General features: G+C 42.3%; 1 protein-coding gene across 3 annotated transcripts in view; it reads left to right on the top strand.

The window, feature by feature from the left end:
• The first annotated feature begins 189 nt into the window (after positions 1-189).
• SETD3 (SET domain containing 3, actin N3(tau)-histidine methyltransferase) overlaps positions 190-12,321 on the top strand; it is a 62,435-nt gene continuing 50,303 nt past the window's right edge. For 2 of the 3 annotated variants that reach the window (XM_080619381.1, XM_080619383.1), the window contains exons 1-2: positions 190-311; positions 1,023-1,199. The gene's annotated coding sequence lies outside the window, so the exon portion shown is untranslated. The remainder of the gene's footprint in view (positions 312-1,022; positions 1,200-12,321) is intronic. The other variant, XM_080619382.1, reaches the window with a different exon arrangement.

Genomic DNA, 12,321 nt, shown 5'->3' with positions numbered 1-12,321 from the left:
TGAAGGCAGGTGTTAAACCCCAGCCAATGGGGGAGCCACCATGCCCTTTTTTAAGACCGGTAGCGAAGGCGACCGGGTGGTCGCTGAGGATTGGCAGCCGTGGACCTCGGGGGGGCGGGGCCTTCCGGATGGACGTGGCTCGGCCAATGGCGGCCGCTGGGTGAGGGAAGGGGTGGGGCCGGGCCGGGAGTGCGGGGCTGGGGTGAGCTCGGCCGCCGCCTCGCCACCCGCGGGTAGCGGCGTCCGGCGCGAGGGGCTCAGGCTTCGCACCGCTCGCAGCAGGCGAGGCAGGAGCCGCCGCCGCGCGGGAGGTAAGGCGGGGCCGTGCCCGAGGCTCCCACCCCGGGTTGAGCTAGTCGCTTCCTGACCAGGGCTCCCCGCTCCCATCCCGGCGGGACCCGGGCCCTTCCCCTCAGCCTTCCCGGGGGGCCTCGCCCCACTGCGGTTAGCTCCGTCGTCTCCCTTCGCACGGGAGGCGCCGCTCTTTCCGGACACCCCTTTTCCCTGCTGCCCCGGGACACGTTCCGTGGGCCCAGGCCTCGCCGCTCTCCTCCTTCGCCCCGCAGCCCCGGCCTCCTCCTTCCTCCGTCGCCTGGCGAGCCGGGCGGTCGGTGCCCCACGCGCTGGGAGCCCACGCGCCACGCCCCTTGTCGTGCATGGCCGCGCCCGCCCCTTTCCCCGGGGAGCGGCCGCCTCCGTGTCGGGGAAGCGAGGCCGGTCCTTGCTGTCGTTTCACTGCCTCACCGGAGGCTGGCAGGCGCTCCCGGCCCGCCGCCGGCCCGCTCCGCCGTGGGTGGATCGGACTCGTTTCAACCCGATCTGCGCGGGTTGGAAGCGAGCGAAGCGCTGACATTCGCGTGTTCCCGCTCGTTTCCCTTGTCCCACCACCCCCACCTCGCCCCTCCGGAGAGGCTGATCAGAAACCGGAGTAAAACAAGTGGCTTAAAACTGCTTTCCCCGTGATGTAATTCCTTTTTTTATATGTGACACATCTTGAATACTGCCTACTCCTACTTCTTCAGCTTTCCAGGGAGCCTCCCGTACCTCCAGCTCTCGGGGTCTAACTAAGGAGTGTTTCTGCTGGTACGTGGCTCTTCGGAGTCTTCCCCTGGCAGGAAAAGAGTGCTCTGGTTTCTTTCCCTTCCTCACCCCGTCTGCAACCTGCTTTAGTAAAGGGGTTAAACGTTTGGAGGAAAAAGGTGGGTTTTGATATTAGAATAAGTAATGTAAACTGTTTGTGTACTCCTGAAACAGGAGTGTCAGCCTCCCCCTGTTACTACAGCAGCTGCTGAGGTGGATCTTCTGAACCTTTTCTTCTTACCCAGCAGCACTCGCTTAGAATTGCTTAAGCTGAGACTGTGCTTTGCATTTGTGTCTAATTTTTAGCAACTTCCTAAATTTTCAACTGAAGCAGCATTTGTGTTTCTACCCAATAGGCGGTATTTAGCCACCACGACAAGCTCCGTTCTTCCTTTTGGAAGTTGTCTCTCACAGCTTAGTTCAAAGCTCCTCTTCTTCCAAGCTTGGTATCTGTTCTTTTGGGTGGACTTGTCCTTGGAACTTAACTATGAGATAAAGTTGAAGGCGAATTGCCTTTGTCCCTTCTAAGTGCGTGTTATGTAAACCTGTCTCTTTAGGTGACAACTTTGTTCTGTAAAAATTGCTGCTAATGTCTCACAAGTGTTTTCTGCTTTCAGTTGTTGTAAGCTTGTATCTATAAAAGGGAATAGAGCATTTTGTAGGTGAGTAAACAGCTGTAGCATTCTGCATGTCCAGAAACTGGTTCCTGGTGTAAGATAGTAAGCCAGTGTACAAGTTGTTGGAAGGAATGGCATAATGGGTACAATGGAGGGAGTGTTTCCTGATAATTTTTCTCAGTTAAGTAGTTTAACATGGTAGAGGTTCAAGCATGCCAGCTTGCACTTCAGTAGACCTCTCAGTTACGTTTAGCAAGCTGGATTGAAGTATATGTTGAAGTACAGTTGAAGATGCATCCTTGGCATGGTATACCTAGAAATAATTTAGGGTGTTGGGGGAAGAAATGAAATAATTTGTGATCTCTTTGTTACTCTTCTCAGAGATGGCCTGATGTGTAGCTGAAGCCAGAGGAGTCTAGAAATAGGCTTCTAATTTAAGTATGGTACATGATTTTAAAATAAGCCATATTATGCCTCTCTGTATGGAAGAGTGTACATCTTGACGATATTTTTATTGTAATAAATAGAATGTACTTAGACACATGTGCTGTATCAGAAGTATTACATACTTTCTCATAGTGGTGCTGATTATCCAGTTGATATATTGAGTAGTTTCAGCAAATCAGTGTTCTAGTGGCTGTTCTTTGAAAGAAAGAGGTAGTTTAAGGGTACTGGAGATCTCAGGAGTTCTCCGTCTTTACTACCAGGATGTCATAGTGTTTAGGGCTTGTTAAAGGACACGTCATGATGCCAGTGGCTTAAGCATTGAGTGTTTTTGGAGGCCTGGGCTGTTCTGTTAGGTCTGTTTGTGCTGATGACTGAAGTCGGAGTGACTTGCTTTATTCTCAGTTAGGAGTTATATTTTATGAAGTGAGATTAAAATTTTCTAAATTAAGAACGTATTTAGAAACATGCAGATAAAAACAGTACATTAGGTTTTCTAATTAATTCTGCTTGAAAGGAATTTGGGGGAAAAGTCTGTGGGAGTCTTCAGGAGGAGCTAAACCTAAGCAATGAAATGACAAAAGTTGGCAAAGTAGTAAAGTTTAACAGCTGCTTTTCTGTGAAGAGTAACTTGGTTTTTTTATTTTTCTTTTGTGGTCAGATAGTTGTCTGCAGAGCTGGTTCAAGAGACATGCAAAGGAGTTATGACGATTAAGAAAGTGTTCGAGTTGTTTCCTTGGGGGCACTTAGTAAATTATCTTGCCTAGAATATCAATGAGGTGTTTATAGTAAGAAGCACTCCTGCCTAAGAAAGCTTTAATGGAAAGTGGAGGAACATGGGGACAATCCTATAGTTATTAATAAAATAGCTCAAAGTTAGCAAGCTGATAAAAGTGATAGTAATTATGAAATATGTACTTTGTGATGTTGTTGTGGATGTAGCCATTTTTCTTTGCCCGTCAACATTTTCTGTTACCTTCAGATTAATAATTTCTTACCAGAAGTTTATATTTAATTTGTGAGGCAGTCTTGTATTTAGTATCTAACTAGGTTCAACTGTGGATGGCGTTGGGGGGGAGAAGAATGTCAAACTGACAGTACTTACTTGTTTTTTTAGTAGATCAGTAGTATCTTGAGCATCCCAAGTCAGAATATTGTCAAGATGTGTTCTCTTTGATTCTAAATATAACACTAAATGTCTTTTGAAATTTGCTTCCCAACACTTAGCTAAATTTGTTGGAGTTGGTTTTTTTTTTCTAAGTTCATCAAATAAACATTTAGCTGATTTTAGTAACTTCTTTTGATATTAGTCTGCAGAGTGGCTTCTTCCCAATATCACAGCAATATTTATACACCATCATTCTTTCCTTAACCTGAAACCAGAATGGGATTAATAAAGTTTGTTCTTTGCAGGGTAGGTGCATACAGTGTATACAGCACCGGTTCAATCTTCTCTCTTTTCCAGATGCTTTAGACTTGCATTAATGTTGACAAACCTGTAATGGCACATCTTTTTTTCTTTTTATATATATATAGGGTATAATTAATTTAATTCTGGCCATCCTTTGCCAGCTAAATTATTAGAGATGCTTCAGCTTCCTAGAGATGGTTTTATATGTCTAATAATGTTCTAACCAAGACTACTAAGTGTAAAATACAAGAAAGGGCTTCTCAAATCTAAATGAAGTACAGTAGGAGTTCTACATCATTCCATAAAAATGACCCATTAGTGTTCTCTGGCCTTGGTCTTGTGTATTTGGAGCTAGACTTTGAAGAGGCTTGTGTTTGTACAAATTGAAGTCAAGTTCAGTGCCCAAGAGTGTTTTAACATTGCTTTGCATTCTTGCTCTTGCCCTTCTTCTGCTGTAACCTTCTTTGCTCCCTTTTTCTGTTTTTAGCTGCTCTGCCCTACATTGGTTCTTGCCTGCATGTCTTCTACCAAATGACTATTCCAGTTGCTCCATCTATCCCTCTCTGTCCTTTACCACTTCCCATACTGTTCAGCAATCTGCTAATGCTTTTTCTTACTTTGAAGTAAGGAAGAATTAGAAATAAAGTCTTGCATTTCAATCTGGGATCTGTTACTAGGCTAGAGCAGCAGATCTGTCAGCTGCTGGGAAGATTCCACCTGTCTTTCTAGCCTGGGCTGCGACGTGCAAAGATGTGAATGACTGTGCTTGAGATCAGTTTTATCTCCAGTGAGTGCGTGCAAACAGGTGCTTAAATGCTCTGAAGCTGGACACAGCTAAGTAATACATGAGGCATGCTTCTGAGACTGTAGCTGCTAATATCCTATTATGAATCAAAATACAATGTAACCTCTAATTTGAGAGGTTTCTTTTACTTTACGGGGTTATTTTGGTCCCAAAGTTAAGGGCTGTTAAGTTATATATTAGGGGATGACAGACTAGTATACACTTCCTGTTTTGTTTTATTCTTTGATGTCTTCCCAGTATCTCTGATGGAATTGGCTGACCTGTCCTGGACGTGCCTGAAAAGCAGTGCTTGGCTTGGTTTTCAGCCAGTGTTTTAATGTAGGTCAAAATTGTCCTTGTGGTTGAAAATGAGCTGTAAACTGTATCAATTCTAATAAGTTGCTTTTCAGTCATTTCTGTTTGGAGTGTAAGCAGCCTGCACTGAAAGGAGGTGAGTCCATCTCCAGGGCTCTTGTTTTAGCCGTCTGATTCTAGCCTTTTGTGTGTGGATCAATTGTCTTCAGTGCTTTACAGCACTAATGCCCAAAGCTTTCACGAAGTATTGTTTTAGTGGAGTAGGAAGAGGATGTGATGTATGGGCTTCCACTTCCATGGAACCTGTGTTGATTGATCAGTACCTCCCCTATGCTGGGTCTTGCTCAGTGCTCCCATTCTGATGATAACTTAAGGGAATATGAATTACTTGGGGGGGGGGGGGGGGAACAGTGACAACCAACTATGAGTCACAGGCTGTTTCCAGCCCCTTCCAGGCCTTCTGAGGGCTTGGATTAATTGTCCACTTTTGGAGCCATTTGGTTATTTTTACTTGACAACAAAGTTTATAGTTGTAGCCACATAAGAACTTCAGGTACTGAGAAAAGATGCTTTTGGGTTTAAGAACTTTTGTATGGAAATATTTGATGACGACTTCTGAAAGATTTAGTTTTGCAGCTTTTGCTTCGAGGTAATTGAGGTGAACAGTATCTTAGCATCTGCAATTACATGAGTTGTGAATCTGTATGTATACTCTGTCCCATTGTCCAAGTCACCAATGAGGATGGTAAACAGTGTTGGTCCCAGTATTAATCCCTGTGGTACACCACTGTGCCCAGCTGCACCTTGTGCCATTCATCACCCCATCTTGGGCCAGACAGTGCAGCCAGTTTTCAGTCCACCTCACTTTAGTTGATGCTTCATCAGTTTGTCTATGAGAATGTGATGGTAGAAACTGCCAAAGGCCTTACTAATGTAGAGATAGATGAGCAGCATCCACTACTTTTCTGTCAAGGTTATGAGGTCATTCAGGCATGACTTCCTCTACATCAGTCCGTGCTGACTGTCCCCAGTCACCTTGTATGTTTGGGAGTGGCTTCCAAGTTTACTTGCTTCAACAGCTTTCTTCCACTCAGCACTGGTGAAGCCATACCTGGAGTACCATGTCTAGTTCTTCCAATGTGAGATTCTGTGAGATTAAGTTTAAGTGTTTCTTCTGATCTTCTTTCACTGAGGATAAGTCGTCTTTATACCAGGTCTCAGGACCTGGGATTCCTGAAGGCAGGTCTTGTCAGAGAAGAAGGCATAGAGTACCAAAGTCTTGTTTTTCTCCTGTGTCCTTTGTCACCAGGTCCCCTGCCTTCATTCAGCAGCAGGCTCACACCTGGCCTAGTCTTAGCTTCCTTTAGCTCCTGATGTACCTCTAGAAGCCATTATTACTGTATTTGTTGTTGTACTTCATGTCCCTTGTCAGTTTCAACTCCAAATGGGCTTTGGCTTTCTTGACCACATCCCCCCATACTCAGTGTCTTGCTTCCTCCTGGCTCACCTGGCCCTGCCTCCACTTCTGTTTGGGTTTTGTCAGGAGCATCTTTGCTCATTCATGCAGGCCCCCTGCCACTTCTGCTTAACGTAGGGAGGCACATAGGGATGAGCCGTTCCTGAGCTTGAAAGAAGTCATTATTGAAGGTCTTACCTCTTTATGGTTCTTAAAAGTAATGGAGTACTAGCACAATAGCTTTCTTTCCATTGTTCAGTTTTCAGTTCCATATGCTAAGGGGTGAAAGTAGTAGGCCACTAGAACATAGTTTGTGAAACTAAGAACGGATGCCTGAGGTAGCAAATGCAGAGTTACCATCTCGCATCAATCTCTCGTTCCAGGAAGCTATATAGGATTTGTTGGAGCATTTGATGCTTCTTTTTTTCTTTTAAATTCTAAAGAAAGCGATTTATAATTTAGAAAACTATAACCAAAGGTTAAAGTATTCAGACATCTATATGACTTCATTCCATTTTTGATATCTGTACAGACAACGTCTCAGTGTTTGTCAAAGCAGTTCTGATTTACTGCTTTGATAGCCGCTATACCTTGTTCTGTTTTTAAAATTTCTTGACTTTAACTGGCATATAATGAATAGTTACGGATTTGCTCTTTCATTGCCTATTGATGGAATGGGATAGAAGTTGTGAACCAATGTTCACAAAGTTGGTTTCTTAATCCTTCAAATCCAGTGATAAAATGTTTGGATCTTCCAGTCTTTGCTGATGCCCTGCATCTATTTATGGGTTATTTTATTCAGTTCTGCTAATTGAATCCTTGATTTGAAACCATTTCTTTATAGAAATGCTTAGGTTATTTCTTGTTGAACATGTTACTAGGAAATAGCTACTGGTGTGTATCTAAAAAAGCCTGTGACCCATTTGTCCAATTTTTGGGTTTTTACATAAACAAAACCGACTTCTCAACATAGGCTCACAACCTTCTGGGTCAACACTACTTTGACTTGAGCTTACAGGTGCCATGGCCTAGAATTAAGGAACTTGATGGAACAAATGCATTTCAGTGGTCTTTTTTGTGATACTCCGTTGCTAACCTCTGAGCCAGCAGCACCCTTTATAACTACTGCTGCTCACTGTGGAGGGTCATACTGCCTGGGTTTGGATATTCCTGGTATGTCTTAATGTTTTGGGGCTGTTATATATGTATCTCTGATCTTGCAACCAGATAATTCGTTGGAAACTGCCTTCTCAAAATAAAGTAGGCCTCTGCAGGAAGTTGAGCTGTGTATGGATGAATTTTTCCATGAGGAACTTTGTGTGTTACAATAGTATTTTTAGACTTGCAGAAAGTAGCGAAGGTTGGCTGGTAAGAAGTAAAAATGGCTGTCTACTTTGGAATGACCACATACAATGTTTAATCTTCCCCTTTGCTAAGCAGAGTTGCATTGATAGCATATTAATTTATTAACTCTCCTAGAATAGAAAAGCATCTATCCCCTCTGGAGCGTGCTCCACCTGATTCTGTCAGTCAAGAGCAAGTAAAATGGATGTTGTCAGACCAATTTGGGAGGCTTTATGTGCTAATACAGTGACGACTCTGATACAACTGTAAAGCTTAGAGTTGCAGAAACTGACTGTTGGGTTTTCATGTAGCTGTGAGATTCAGATGGGTATCTGTTCTCTCCCCATTTTTCTGAAATTCAGCATTCAAGAAGGTATTTCTCTTTGCTCCCAGGTGATGCTTGGGAATAATAGTGAACTCTCTAAGAGTTCATGAAATAACAATTTTTGCATTCTCAATGCTGTATTTAAAAAATAGAATTCCTGCCCTCAAGGCAATGACAGATAATGTGATTTCCTTCTGTCACCGTAGGATGCCTGGCTTGCACAACCTGGTTCTCTGTCTCCTTAAATCTTTGAATCTGTGCCTTAATACAAAAACCTGACCCATTGCACTTTGTTTTCAGTCATTTAGACTAAAATGAAATGATAGCCTAATGCAGTAACTACTTGCTTTGTTTTGTAGTGTCTTCTAGTTGGCCTCTGCAAGTGATGTTTGCAAAGTTTTTAGCTGTTCACTAGTAAATGGTGGTTGTAGTCTTAAAAGTACAGTGTATGTCTACTTTGAAGGTGGGAAGTTAGTGTAGTGATGCAGCTTTTATTTGTTTTACCAGGGTTTTACTGTTGTACTCAAAGAAAGCAAAATTCTGTGCAACACTGAGGAACATTTTACCTTTTGCAAAAATACAACTTTCTTTTCTAGAAAACTCTCAGAAATGTCAGACCAGGTTAATAACAAAAGCTGGTTTGAACACGTTTCTGCAGACTTCTACCCTTACAGTATGCGACATGTTGGCCTAAGGCACAGGACATGAGCAGTCTAGTTTTGGAAAGTACTGCTGCTCTCAGAATGCATTTTTTCTGATGGATATTTACCAGTATCACCTGCAGCAAGATGTCAGGAGCAGCTTCTCTATGGTAATAGTCATGGTTTGTACTCAGTTCTGTCCTTTGTGCTCTCTAAGGAAGAATTAAGTACTCTGAGTGGAAGTCATCTCCATCTAGAAATTTGCCAGACTAGTAGATAGTGGTTCTATTTGTGGAAGTGGGAAACTCAGCTACAAGAACTAGAAAACAGAATATTAACAGTAACAGCCAGTATAGTGAGGAGTCAGACTGCTGGCACTCCTCTGGGTTTTAGTGCATGGCCTTTCTTGGGGCCAGAGGGATAGGTTGGTGAGATGGCTAGTGGTTTGCATAAAAATAAGGCAGAGCACGAAAACTGATTTTCAGCAGGCGCGTTAACAGCGCATTAGTATACCTGAGGCAGTCAACTTATGAAAAGATGCTGTTTAATCTTTCTCCCATAATATACAGAAGAGGACTTTGTTCAGAAAGCAGTGTGGCCATTCTGGATGTGTTCTGGGACTGGCGGGGCAAAACATTTACTCTGTAACGTGTGTGCTGAAATAAATGTTCAAAATATTTCTGCTTGAGTCTGTTTTGTCACCCTCAACCTTACTAAAATAAAAATAAAATTCTTACCAAGCAGTTCTACCATAGCTCTTCTGAATTGAGAATTGAAATTCTGAGAAGCTGGTGGCAGTATACAGTGCCTTGCAGTCTGTTTACATTTTGTTACTACTTTATCAAACATCTGAAAGCTCAGGGGTGAAGCCAAGTAACACTTAATATTGCTGCATCTTTCTTGTTCCTGAGAGCCCAGTAAATGCCAGCTTTCTTATTTCAAGAGTCACTAGTTTGAGTAAACATGGAGGAGACTCTCTAAGGGTTCAAGTTGCCAACTGTGAATGCCAGCATTTAAAAAGGGCTTGGAGGAACCTGCTCCTTCGCCTTCAAGGTCTAGAGTAAAAAGAAAACTTGCCAGTATTTCACCTGAAACTTGTAGTCACGCTTTCTAGAATAGTCACCATTTTAACCACTGGTTAGGGAATGGGCTTAAGGCAAGTAGATTTGGATTTCCGCCAGTTGGTAAGCCCTCTATAACATCATAGCATTCACAGCAGAAGTTCTCAATTTTTTTTTATTTTTTTTTTTTTTTGCAATGTGCTGAGTGCTTGGTCTGCTCTGGGTGTTTTCCAAGGACACTGAAATTACAGTAGCTTGAAGTGTAATTGTAACTGGGCTTTAGGGCTGTGATCTCTTTGGTGAGAGTTCCCCAGAAAAAAAAAAAAAAAAAAGGCTCTAAACATTAGCACCTGTTAGGGGGCTGGTCTTTAATAATCTTACTGAGAAAGATTTTCCTTTGCGCTATTAAGAAATACTTTGGAGGTGCACTTCTTACCACTTGCATTGTGGTAAATCTGTGCACTGCTGCAGTTTATGTTGGCAATCATTGCACAACCTTACCATATAACAGAGTTCAGGTTCCCTCAAATTTCACACGGGTGCATATGGAATGAATGACCAGGGGGATTTTTTTTATATATACAACTAACTGTTGTCAGTGTGCACCCAGAGCAGGAAGGCAGGCAGGTGTGCTATCTGGGTGTGAAAAAGTGCAGCATGGTCTCACAGTGGTGGAGTGCAACTCCAGACTTCTGGTTTTTTTTTCCTTCCTCCTCCCTTGAACTCAGGCCTCATTCAAGATGAGCAGTCTGGTGTCTTTCAGAATTGTGCTGGGGACATCATATCACATAAGAGCAAGCACATTAACTGGTGTAGATACTCCCACGTGTCCTAGAAAGGTTAAGAAAAGGCACACAAATACCTACTGGAATTACCAATATTGTTATCTTTTTCCTTTTTCACCCTAGTTTGTACTGTGGTTTCTGGCCACAGCCTGGAAGTCCTTGGCATTGTATAGGCGCTTCTTTACTATTCAGATGTGCTTTCTTCGTTGTACTCTGATAGTGATGCTTAAGCACTGCTGGTAAAGGTGAAGTGCCAGCAGTACCATCTCTGAGTATACCTTTAGGGAGTTCATCTGCTGTGGGCAGAAGCTTGGTGGAACAGTTGTGCTTCACTCAGCTAGAGAAAAATACAGCAGTTATTTTGCAACTGCTTAGATTCTCTTCTGTAAGGACAGGGTATTCCAGGAAACAACACAAAACTGTAGCTGAATTCAGCTATTTATAACTTCAAGTACAATTTAATTATGTACACTGGATAGTGTCAATTCAGTATCCAAATATAGGTCCTTAAGCTTTTCCTTTTTTTTTTTTTTTTTTCTTTTTTTTGTTCCAGCAGTGGTATTGAAGCATTCAGCCAATTTAAGTTGTTACAAGACATGAATATATAATGAAACTCATTTTGAGGGCAAGCGTCACATATCCTGCCATATATAATAAAACAGGTCTTCAAGCTTGTAGAAACTTGTTTTCTGCTGTGGATAGCATCTTCCCTTCCTCCTTTTCATCAGAGAGACTTGCAAGATGTTTCTTTGTCACTTAATGTAAGTATTACAGGGACTGTGTGCGTAGGAAGTCCTTTTGAATGAAAGGGATACAGCATATCTGGTGTACGGCTACATCTGTAATACCTGGCTGCTTGGTAGAGAAACTTCATGTGGATTGTAACTAGGTATCTTAAGGTGCTTTCCAACCCTAACCATTCTATATTATTAGAAGGGCCCAGGGACTGTGGCGATCACTTTTGTAGGATCTGCTGCCTATCCCATGATCAGAGATGTGGGTTGTCAGTATGATGGTACTACATAATTACCTGATTGGAAAGGAGCAACCTAGCAGGCAATAGTAAATCATATTGGAGATGCAGTATGTGTGGGAAGCAGAGGGTAGGAGAAGGTGTTAAGACAAAAAATAAACAGAACTGATAGAATTTTTCAGTGCACAGAAATAATCATGGGCCCAATTGCTAACTAGGCTGCTTGAGGGCATTCCACTTAAGTGGAATTATTGTTGCAATTAAACAGTAGTCCTTGACATTAAGCATCTTCAGCTTTAAATCTCTTCCTTGGAGACAGTCCGGTTAATTGGAATATATGGTATTGCCTAGTTTTGTATTATTTATGCCATTAACTATAAGGCAATTAAAAAGGACTTTAAACAATATATCTGCAATGATACCTAAGAATTTTTATTTGGGGGTTATTTTGGGTTTTTTGTTTGGTTTTTTTTTTTTCCAGTTCAGCCAGGCTCAGTTTCTTCTGCACTAGCTGTTACATGAAGCAGCAGATGCAGTGATATGTATCTAATATGCATCCAATCTTTTCTGTGCATCCTAGAGAATTTACATACAAAATATACATGTGATGCTCACATGCACTTTATTTTTTTCAGTCACACACAGGAATAGGTTAACTTCTTTTTAGAAGTTTTTCCACTGCTTTAAAGAGGTGCTGCGTCTTTTCTGGTGGTTAGGTTTATTATGATTCTTAGTGACTAAGAAGTTGCAGTGAGGGCTGACCCATGTGAAATATCTGCCTCTAAGCAAAATACAGGAAATGGTGATAAAAGGTCCTAGTTGTTGATCGCGTAAGTCTTGTGAGGTTTACATAAAGTAGTTGTAGTGACTATGCTGTATTCACCCTGTAAAGTAAGTTCACTGTGAGCATGCTAGCATGGCTCAAGAAGTCACTGTCTGAAATCACTGACCAAACTGATTTTGAGCATTGTTAGCAGTGGGAAGTGGGATAGGCTGCTTTAAGCCATCATAAGAGCTAATTTGGAACTTTACAGAATTTTTGAATCTTTACAAATCAGTTAAAGTACAGGCAAGGGGAGCATATA

This window comes from Psittacula echo, assembly GCF_963264785.1.
Source record: "Psittacula echo genome assembly, chromosome: 5".
NCBI classification, from domain to species: Eukaryota; Metazoa; Chordata; class Aves; order Psittaciformes; family Psittacidae; genus Psittacula; species Psittacula echo.
The sequence above is the reverse complement of the archived record's forward strand: the minus strand, read 5'-3'. Positions and strand labels throughout refer to the sequence as shown.